Source organism: Cupressus sempervirens, chromosome 10 (genome assembly GCF_028749045.1).
Source record: "Cupressus sempervirens isolate cs-2001-9-10 chromosome 10, ASM2874904v1, whole genome shotgun sequence".
Lineage (NCBI taxonomy): Eukaryota > Viridiplantae > Streptophyta > Pinopsida > Cupressales > Cupressaceae > Cupressus > Cupressus sempervirens.
The window spans coordinates 387,204,010-387,216,545 of NC_143127.1; positions in this window are offsets into that span (position 1 = coordinate 387,204,010).

Consider the following 12,536-nt stretch of genomic DNA (forward strand, 5'->3'; position numbering starts at 1 on the left):
GTCCTTGCCTTCTTTGGAGCTAAGGGTGAGGCTTCTTCCTCCATAGTTTTTGGAGTGGGACCCTCTATTCCTCTCCTTTTTCCTCCTCCTATTGTTCTAGATCTACTCACTCTACTTGAGGCTCAACTTTCCCTTGCTTAGGTTGTGCATGTTTTGGAGGTTCTTGGGTCTCACTCGCTTGTCTCATTTCCCTAGGGGGTACCCTCTTCCTCTTCTTTCCCTTATTAGCCTCAAAATAATCAACCTCCTACTCACATTGATGTACTATTTTCGGCCTTACTAGAGATTGAGTAGGGTAGGTTGGTACAGTGAATTTTGCACCTTTACCTTTGATAGGCCTGGTTATGGATTGTAGAGGTATGGCTTGAGGGATTGGATCCATCCTAAATGGTTTCCAAATCCATTCTCTTGTCAGCTCAACCACATGTTGTTGTAGTGGTAGATCGGATAAATGCTATAGAAACTACCATGGTTAAAAATGCTATAGGAAGTTATGCAAAAATTTAATATAATGTTTTAAGTGTGTTTTCAATTTTAATGTTTGAATAAAGTCCTATGTTGCGGTGGCATAAATGGAGTAGTAATTCAATGAACTCTCCAAGTATAGCCACGTAGGACAAAGAGTGTTTTCTTTTCAGTTGAGTTAGTTTTCTTTATGAGCTTTCTATGTGTTTTAAATAATTAAGCTAACTAAACAATTGATAACTACAAGAAGTTGGCAATAATTTTCAGGTTCCTCATGATTTGAAAAAAATATGGTTCTTGATTTTTGAATGAAATTTCATCTTCCTACATTGGAGATAGGAAAGTATTGAAAAGACATTTTTGAATGTAATGGGGTTATCAGATGCATAACAGAGAAATAAGAAGTTTTGAATTTTTTTTTTTGATTTTATGAGCCTATAGTTTTGGATGTATGATTTTCTTTTTTTCTTTCCTGAATCAATATTTTGAACTCTTATAACATATTGATGGTTTTATTTTAGAATAGTAGTATATTGATCAATTTTGAGTCTAAAGTAAATTTATTATTTGGAAGCAATCACAAGAAACATGATTTCTAATTTATTTGTATGTAATTATCTACTATTTTAAGGGTTGTAAAAAATGATGGAAGTTTTTTAAACACTCCATGATCTAATTTTTGAGATTCTTGAGGAGTTGTGTATTATATTCCTTTTGTTTTCATTTTGTTTTCTTGTTCTTTCATTCTTGATCATAACTGCATGAAAACCAATCTCTAATATCAAGTGAATATATTTACATATTCACTTATATGCTTTAATCACATAATCGATATGTGATAGGAAGAAGAAATAGGTTCAGGCCATGAACTGATAGTTTTGATTTTGGAATGTTATAATCAATAACTAGTTTGGATTGAAGTTTAGTATATCACATGCAGACATATAATGTGGATTTTGAACATAAGTTATTATTGATTGGTGGTTAATTTATAGTTGGGTAGATGTCTAGTTTATGCATTTGATTTTTTTTTAAGTCATTAATGTATTCCAAACTAAATATTAGATTAAGTTCCTATAGATTATATTAGATTAGATTATAGGGGAGGTAGAGTTATATTAGATTATTGCAAGTAACCATAGGTTCCTATAGGAGGTCAATGAAGTTCCTATCATAGGTCAATACATGAATAGGTATTAATATAATTAGTCAACTCTTAATCTGAAGTAAATTATCAAAAAATCCTAAAGATTTATTTTCCCTTTGATACAACTTAGTCAAGTGATTAATTTCCTCTTGAGTTTTACAAGGTGAGGCTCTACATCATTCTTGGTATCAGAGCTAAAGGAAGAATCTCAGACAAAGAGATATGGATATATGCACTTATACAATGGAATGTTAGAAGTTGAGTGTAAGATCAAAATTTGCAGAACCTGAGAGTATCAAGGTAGAAAGTTACCTATATGGTTTAAGAATGAACATACAAGAGGAGTTGTAGCTATTGAGTCCTATCACAGTAGCTAAGTGTTACCAACTAGCTTTGAAAGTGGAGGATAAAATCAAGAGGAGACAAGAGAATAACAATAGAAGTAGAGGAAGACAATCATTCAGAGGAAGATACACATTTAGAGGAAGAAGCCCAAATTTTTAGCCACAAACAGAGACATATAATGAAGTAAATAAGTTTGATAATTTCAAAGGAATTTTTTGAGGTAGAGGACCAAATTTTAGAGTGAGATCACAAAGAAGGAAAAATGGAACAATAAGATGTTACAATTGTAATCAAGAAGGTTGCATGGAACACAAATGTCTAGCAAAGGCAAGCTCTAGTACTCATGGAGAAAAAAAAATACACCTTACACAAAATGTTGATTTACAAGATGATTTAGAAACTTATGGTTATCCAGAAAGGGGAGAAGCACTTATGATGAGAAGAACACTATTGAAGATGCCTATAAAAGAAGAACTACCACAGAGGAAGTTTATTTTTAGAACTACTTGTAATTCTAGAGGAAAGGTTTGCAAGGAATTGGTAGACTCTAGTTCTACAAAGAATTTTGTAGCTCTTGAAATGGTAGAGAAGTTAAATTTACCAAGAACATGGCATCTGTATCATTACAAAATGTCTTGGCTGAATAAAGGACAACAAAATATAGTGGAAGAGTAAGCTTGGGTTGAATTTCAGATTGGAGCATACAAAGACATATTATTGTTTGACATTGTTAATATATATGCATGCCGTTTACTTTTTGATAGACCATGTCAATATGATCTCAAGGCACAACATGATGGATGTCATATCCCCATTTTATGATAGAATTTTAATAATATTAGATAATACAATCTTATAAAATAAATAATAAGTTATATTAAAACTAATACTAATATATAAAATAAGGAAACAATAATTATTTAATCTATATTATTAATAAAATAATATTTAGTATGATATTTTAAATAATTAAAAATAAAAAGTAAATTTTAATGAATAAAGAAAGAAACAAAATTAAATACAAGAGACAATATTGTAGAAAGTATGATAACTTTCTAAATAGAGTTTAATAATAAATAAAATAAACACAAATGAGTAAGTAAATAAATAATATAACATAGAATGATATAAATTAACTAAATCTAATGAAAAGTCAAGAGATGTTTAACAAATGATATAACTCCTTAAAATTAAGATATAAAAGGGAGGAGAGTTTATTTTAGAGAGGGGAAAAAAGGAAGAGAAGAGGAGAGGAGATCAAAAAGGGAAAATGGAAGAGGAAAGTAATATGAAGAAAATAAGTGACTTTCTGAAAAGGTATCAATGATATTGAAAGGATGCAAACCTTTTGAAAGGGTCATAGTTATGAATAGTTGTGACTCTACAAAAATATTTTGATTATAAAGTATTGGGACTTTTCCAAAGGATTCTAGTTATGAAGTGTTGTGACTTTTTGAAAGGGTTATAACTATGAAGTGTTGTGACTTTTCAAAAGATTTGTATTATCAAAAGTTGTGACTCTTGGAAAAGAAGAAGTGAAAAAATATATTTTTTCCTTTCCTTATGATTAGAAAATGAAGAGTTTTGGAAAGTAAATATAGAGTTGAGATAATCTAGAAGGAATAATTCATTGAAGGGCAAACTAAGGATAGAGCCACATAGACCAAGAAAATAAGAAGGTAAGAAAGGTATGTTTATAGATTATATTTATTTAAATATGTTTATGAATTTATTTGTATTTATGAATATAAGTTAATTAATTATTTAGTATATATATTTCTTACAAAATGATTAAGAACCCATGGTGTCAGTATAAGGACATTGTTCACCTGTATAAATGGCTACATGCTAGTATAGTGTCAGGAGTTGTCTTTATATAAATGGATAAGATGAGGATTGATTAAATCTTATAGTTCTAGTGCAAGAAGTGAGATCCTCATATAAATGGCTATCATGTCAGTGCAAGAGATGAGTAACCTTGTATAAATGGCTATATGAGAATGAGATAATGGCTAGACCTATGGCAAGAATAATATATTTATAATTGTTAGTATTTAAACCTTGACATTTATTTTGAAGGTAGTAGTATTTCAAATCAACCCTAATAGTGGGAACATTACAATGGAGTAAAGAAAAAATACACCATTACAAAGAATGCAAAGGTCATTGAATTGATACCTATAATTAAACCAAGTGAAGAAGAAACAAAAGATACAAAAGCTAAGATTGTGGTAATGGGTAAGAAAGAATTTTTGAAACAAGTTAAAGAAAAGGAGTGTCCACTCTTTGCATTAATTTCAGTACTCAAATATAAATTACAAAATGATTCTGAAAATTAGATTGAGGAAGAAAAATTAGATATGGAACATTCAAACTTGAAAGTGGAAGTGATAGAAAAGAAGAAACAAAAGATAGTGGAAGAAGTTAAACCAAGTCTCAACAAGTACAAGGAAATAATAGTTGATAGAATACTAAGAATTCTCCCACCAATGAGATAAATGAGTCATTGCATTCATCTCATACCAGGTTCAACATTACCCAACAAGGCTACAAACAAGCTAACACCACAATAGAATGAAGAAATGACAAGGCAATTGAAGAGTTACTTGAAATTGGTTTGATTGGGAAAAGTTTAAACCCATGTGTAGTACCTCTAATCCTAGCACCAAATAAGGAAGCAACATGGATACTATGCATATATTTGAGAGCATTGAACAAGATCACTATAAGGTACAGATTTCCAATGCCTAGAATAGAAGATTTACTTGATTGTTTGGGTAAGGCAAGATATTTTTCAAAAAATAATTTAAAAAATGGATATCGTCAAATAAGAATTAGGCTAGGAGATGAATTATAAAAAACATTCAAGACCATTAAGGGATTATATGAATGGAAGGTAATTCCATTTGGATTGTCTAATGCTCCTAGTACATTTATGAGACTTATGAATAAAGTTCTAAAAGATTTTATAGGAAAGATTGTGATAGTATATCTAAATGACATTTTAGTTTTTAGTGATACAAAAGTGGAGCATTTGAAACATATAGGTTTGGTGTTGAGGAGGCTACAAGAAGAAAAGTTGATGATTAATTTTGAAAAATGTAGTTTTATGCAAGAGGAGCTAACATACCTTGGATTTTTAATCTCAAAGGGAACACTAAAGATAGATAAAGATAAGGTAAGTGCAATTCTTTCATGGTCAATTCCTAGAACTATTCCAATAGTTGGAAGTTTTCATGGTTTAGCCACTTTCTATAGAAAGTTCATTAGAAATTTTAGTTTGATTTGTGCACCTACTTTGAACACCATAAAAGGACGGTAGAAATGTAAATTTTTTTGGACAATAGAAGCTATTGAAGCCTTTGAACTTCTTAAGGAAAAAATAGCCGAACAACCAGTCCTTGCATTTCCTAATTTTAGTAAAGTCTTTCAAATCAAATGTGATTCCAGAAACATAGCAATAGGAGATGTACTTAGTAAAGAGGGTAGATCTATAGCCTTCTTTAGTGAGAAACTCAATGAAGCTAAATAGAAATATTCTTCATATATTTGGAATTGTATGCCCTTGTCCAATCCCTTAAGAAATATAGACACTATTTTCTGCTCAAAGAATTCATTGTATACATAGATAACTAGGCACTTAGTTTCATAAATAGTCAAGAGAAACTAAATCATAGGCATATGAAATGGGTAGTTACATTGCAAGCATTCACTTTTTCTATTAAGCACAAAAAGGGAGTTGCAAATAAGGTTGTTGATGCGTTAAGTGGAAGAACTTTGACTATATCTCAAATTCAATTGGAAACTACAAAATTTCAAATTTGCAAGAAATATATGTTAATGATGCTGATTTTAAAGAGATTTATCAATCATGTACTAATCTAGATGATAGCTACAATCGTGAGTTTGCTAATATTCTAATTCAAGAAGGGTTATTATTCAAAGGAGGACAAATTTACATACCAAAATGTTCAATGAGAAATAACATCATACAAGAGAAACATAGTGGAGCATTATCTAGTCATTTTGGACTAGATAAGATTTTAGAGCTAGTTCATAGAAATTAATTTTGACCAAAGTTACAGAAAGATGTGAGAAAATTTGTGGAAGAATGCATCATTTGTTAGAAAAGAAAAAGTTAAAAGTACTGATGCAAGATTATATCAACCCCTACTGATTCCTTCAAAACCATGGGAAAGTATCAGTATGGATTTCATTATGTGATTACCAAGAACTCAAAAAGGGTATGATAGTATTTTTGTTATTGTGGATAGGTTTTGTAAAATGGCACATTTCTTACCATGTAAATCCACTAAAGATGCATCATACATAGCAGATTTATTCTTCAAAGAGATAGTTTGAATTCGTGGATTACCATTGAATATTATTTCAGATAGAGATGGTAGATTTGTAGGTCAGTTTTGGAGGACCCTTTGGAAGAAACTTGGCACAAATTTATCTTTTTCATCTGCATATCACCCACAAACTAATGGGAAAATGGATGTTGTCAATAGATCTTTGGGAAATTTGTTAAGATGTATTACAAACAACATGGAGAAAAATGGGATTCTATACTTTTTCAAGCTAGATTCTCATACAATGATACATTGAATAGAAGTACAAAAAAATCTCCATTTTAGATTGTTTATGGTACACATTGATGAGGAATTCTTGAGCTGAGAAAACTTTTGAACATTTTCTAAGTAGTTCACATGATGAAGAATTTGTTGTAGCTATTAAAGAGGTCCAAGATCAAGTCAAGTTGTAGCTACAAAATTCAAATCAGAAATACAAAGAATTTTCTAATCAGAAAATAAGAGAAGTGTAGTTCAAAATTGGTGGTTTAGTGTGGACATATCTAAAGAAAGAAAGATTACCTCAAATGAAGGATACAAATTTATTACCTAAGAAGGTTGGTCCTTGTCAAATTCTAGAAAAATATGGACACAATGCATAGAAGATTTAGTTACCTATAGACATTGGTATTTCACCCATGTTTAATGTTTGCGATCTCACACTATACAAAGGTTCAAAAAATCAACTAGCACATGAAGATTTAGTAACAATAGATTTGCAATAAGTCTCTAAACTAGAACCACCTCAATTGGAGAAGATACTCGATACAAAGATAAAGAAGACTTGAAGGAGACAATACGCTTAGTATTTATTCAAATGGAAGAAAAAACTAGAAATAGAAGCTATTTGAATGGATGAGAAACAAATCAACAAATATGGTTCATCATTACAACATCTTATCTCAAGTGGACTTGATATTCATTGTACAAGGGAGTATGTTGTAATGGCAGGTCAGATAGATGCTACAGAAATTAAGATGGTTAAAAATGCTATAGGAAGTTATCCAAAAATTTAATGTAATGTTTTAACTGTGTTTTCAATTTTAATGTTTTAATAAAGTCCTATTTGTGGTGGAATAAATGGAGTAGTGATTCAATGAACTCTCCAAGTATGGAAACTTAGAACAAAGAGTGTTTTCTTTAGTTGAGTAAGTTTTATTTATGATCTTTGTGTGTGTCTTAAATAATTAAGCCAACTAAACAATTGATAGCTATAGGAAGTTGGCAGCAATTTTTTGATTCCTCAGGATCTAAGAAAAAAAATGATTCTTGATTTTTGAGTGATGTTTCATCTTCCTACATCAAAGATAGGAAAGTATTGAGAAGGTGGATTTTTTAATGTAATCGGGTTATCAGATGCATAACAGAGAAATAAAAAGTTATGAGGCTTTTTATTTTTTTTTGATTTTGTTAGTCTATAGTTTTGGATGTACAATTTTCTTTGTTTTCTTTCCTGAATTGATATTCCAAACTTTAATTAGAATATATCAATGGTTTTGTTTTAGAACAATAGTATATTGATAAGTTTTAAGTGTAACATAAATTTATTGTTTGGAAGCAATCTCAAGAAACATGATTTTTGATTTATTTATATGTAATTATCTACTATTCTGAGGGTGATAGAAATTGATGGAAGTATTTTAAAATCTCCTTGATCTAGTTGCTTAGATCATGGAGGAGTTTTGTATTATATTCCTTTTATTTTTATTTTGTTTTCTTGTTCTTCCATTCCTGATCATAATCACACAAACAAATCTCTAAGATCAAATGAATATATTCATGTATTCACTGATAAGCTTTAATCACATAATTGATATGTAATAGTAAGAAGAAATGGGTTCGAGCCATGAAATGACATTTTTTAGTCATTTTTGGAATGTTTTAATCAATAAGTATTTTGGATTAGAGTTTAGTATTTCACATGCAGACAGACAATGTGGATTTTGAACATAAGTTATTACTAAATGGTGGTTAATTTGGAATCACATACATGTCTAGTTTATGTACTCAAAATTTCTCAATTCATTTATGTACTCGAAATCAAATAGGGGGGTGGTCAAGTTATATTAAATTGTTGCAAGTAATCATAAGTTGCTACATGATGTCAATGAAGTTCCTATCATAGGTTCATGCATGAATATATATTAAAATAATCAATCGGTCCACAATCTGAAGTAAATCATCAAACAATCCTGAAGGTGTATGTGCCCCTTGATGCAACTTAGTCAAGTGATTAATTTACTCTTGAGTTTTCCAAGGTGATGCTCTACATCACATGCCTAGCCTGATGATCTATGTCATCATTTTCCTCTTGTCCTATCCTAGTGTTCATGATTAGCCTATCATAGATTTTATCTCTATTGTACAAAGGATCCATAATTTTTGCTACATCCTTTTCAATGGCCTTTAGATGAATCTTCATTTTCAACACATTTTCTACTAGATATAGACTCATTCTACAATAGTCCCTTATGTGAACATCATAGTCATCTATTGAGTTCATCCAATGATCTCCTAGGGCATCAACATGTACAAATTATTTCCCTACCAAATTTTGAACCATCCCAATGTTGTCAAAGAATGAGAAAGGGGAGTTGTATTCTTCCAAGGGATATTGATCCCATTTAGAGTCAAATGTGGCAATTTCTTGTTTTTGCTTCACCTTGAATGTGCCAATTATAATTGGCTAGACCCATGTCTTCTTATATTGTTTTCTCACTTTATCATAAGAAAAAATCAATTGGTGTGTTATCTCCAGGAGTATCGGCCCATCTCAAGGATATCTTGGGAGCTTCTTGGGGCACAAAAGAGTACCAAAAACCCAAAGATACATGAAATTCATAAATTGAATGTAGTAGGCACCTATCTCTATGATTTTAGTTGCCACATCTACTAATATTCTCTTCGCATAGTCTCCTTCAATGAATCTAATGATGGAAAAGATGAACTCATCACTAACCACTCTATAGTGGGAACTTATTTTTCACCAATTATGGGTGTACCACATAGGGCTAAAGATTAACATCTTGCATGTTTCCCTTTTTGTATAGGGTTGGATAATTAGTGGTTATGGCTGCTAGCAAGTACACCATGTATGATGTCATGTATAAATAAGTGTCAATTTTAATGGTGACTAGTTGTTCATCCAAGTTTTTACTGAGGGTGGCCCAATCAATGGGAATATTTTTGGTATTTATGGTTTGAATAAAATGAACCATCCATGTTTGAAGATGACCTGCTCCAGGATGACCCATTACTCTACTAAGGAGGATGATCAAATATCTAATGTTGTCTTTCATATAACCTCTGGGTAAAAGCACAGATCTGTGTCACCGTTTGTGATACGAAAACCTGTTTTGGTCAAATCTCATTTCTCTATCAAAAATCAATTTTTAAAAAATACTAAAAATACCCTTTTATAGATCTCAAATTCAATATCACCATTATATAAATTTTTGAGTGTTTTGATTAGTTATAATATGTTATAATCTCAAAATATTATAAGTCGATATTTCAACATTTCAGAAGATGCTCTCTCAAAAAATGAAAAAAATAGTAAATTATATCAAAAAAATAAAAAAATAATATTTATCACTAGAAGAGAGAATCCTCTTCACAAATATGTAATTTTTTTCAAGAAGGTATATATTTGATAAGGAAGTTTTGACGGGAGGAAAAAACTGTTGGATTCTGACAAGGTCAAACTTGAGTACTTATAACAAAGAAAATATACATTAAAAATAATTATTTCTTTCTTTGTTCACTAGCTATACATGTCATTAATAAAATATTTTCAAATTAGAACAAAAAAAGATGATTTGCACATTTTTGACGGGAACTACATCCTATATTTTTTACAGTTGAAAAAGGCACTTCAAAATAAAATAAAATGAATAAATTCTTAGTTAAAAAAATAATAAAAATTATAGGCATAAAATTTATACAATTCTACACATTTCATTAGTTTACATCATCTTCATATTTTAAACACAAATACCATTTTTTTTGTCATTAATGTTGAACTGTCACATTCTGATATCAAATTTCTTTATAAAAGGTGACACAGGTTTGTACTTTTACCCCTCTAGTCATATCCACCTTGGCTACTCTACAACCCAAACGTGTCCTTTTGATTAAGAATGAAGTCTACACTATTTCCTTTGCCTCTTTCTCATTATCTTTATACCATTTCTCTAATCCATCATATGAAATTTGGAGAACTAATCCACCTTTGGAAGATGGAATACTTTCACAATGTTGAGAGGTTGGAGGTCTAGGACTATCTCTCCTATGACACTCTATACAATCTTCTCCTCAGTCACATAATGCTCTTCCAATATCATTATCATTTCAAAAGATTGAACTAAAGTGGGATGTGATGTTGCATTCACTAGCCTAGATGTTGAAAATGGTTAGAAAGACATTCTAGTCAATGTGGCCCAACTCAGTATCTTTGATCTTTTTGTACCCATCCTAGAATCTTGATTTCTTAGGCACTCCCTAGTTCTGGAAAGAAAAAGGTTTAGTGATGATGATATCATTGATCTACATTAAAGAGACAAATATTTGTATTATGGATATCAAAAGGAAAAAATGAACTCTACGAGACTCAGAGTGTCATCAAAATTAGTCAAAAACTAGTTAAAATACACCAAAATGAAGATTCCATGTAGAATATCCTATTTTGCATCTTAGTGCACCAAGCACACCCTTATAGGTGTGCTAGTGCACATTTTGGACCTTAGATATGGCATTGTACGTAGTTTTGCACCAGTGCATGTATGCACCTTGGCAAGGTACGGACATGCACAATGACTTGTGCATATTCTAGGAGGGCCTTAGTCTTTATTTTGTGTAGAGGTGCACACATCCACACCTCATAGGGGTGCACATGTGTGCACCCCATTGAAGCCTCTTAGTTATTTTTAAAGATTTTTTATTTATAGGGTTTTGATTTTTTAGGTTTTTGGAGTGTGCAGAGGTGGGCACATGTGGACCTTGGCAAGGTGCACATGTGCACACCCCTAAGGTTTCTACCTTGGTTTCTTTTCTTGTAGGGGGTGATGAGAAAAATTAATGTCTCAAATTTGATATTGTTTTTATATAGTTTGAACTTAATCTTTGAACCATGAGAATTTTTTTTCCAAATACTTGTTTTAAATGTCTTATGTTGAATGTAGCTAGAACCTATTAAACCTATGGATAGTGGATATGATGTACTTTTCTTGATATTATATATAAAGTGTAGTATTTAATATAAATGTTTTGAACTATGTTTTAATATTTGAATGAGAGTAGAAATGTTGTATATGTTTGAATGTTTCTAATTTTTAGGAAAAGATGAACTAACATGAAGAGTGAAAAACACTACATTAAAGAAGGAGTACTAAATATCGGTCATAGCATAAGAAGCACAGATCAATTCTAGTTGGTAAGCCGCATGTATGAAAGGAATTATTTCAGAGAGTTGACTTGATTACATTATCTGTAGGCCATTATTCTATTATTCAATCAATGTTCTAGAGACATGGGTGACATCTTGCCCTTTTTCTACTAATGATGTTTCCTTATGAGTTTTATGTTATGTTTTTGCAATAAGTTCCAATCCTCTATATATATAGAAAGTTAGAGTTAGTGAGGGGATTCAAAGATTCTGAAGTTCTTTTCTCTATTCCTTACAAGTTGTTCAGTGATGTAACAAAAGTAGAATTCTAATGAGAAAGTGATTTTGATTACCTGTTGTGTTCTTAGTTAGTTGAAGCCAACCAAGGGGGCCCACTTGGGAGGTGGAATAGATTTATCTAGAGTAGATTTGATTCTTCTAATTTCCTATTTAAGATAGATTTAGTGTATTAGTCTTGCAGCATAGTTACTGTGAAAGTTCTTGCAACACCTATGGAAAACTGTCATAGTGAATATTTGAACTGTTAACTAGCTTAAAATTCCCTTTTTCTAGAGTTTATATAGTTCTATGTTGATAATCCAAGTATTCTTACTATTCTGTATCACTAGTATAGGTTCCTTTCATGCATTTTACTCTCCTACAACATAGGTATTAAGAATTTAAGGAACTTGGTGCACATACTATGTTGACCCATTTGAAGTCCTACGTCCCTGGGTTGACAATTCAAATGTATTTTCATAGTAGAATACATAGTTCTCAAGATGGATAAAGTACCCCTTTTTAGAGGAATAGTAGTGCAATTATCTTGATCTATTATGGA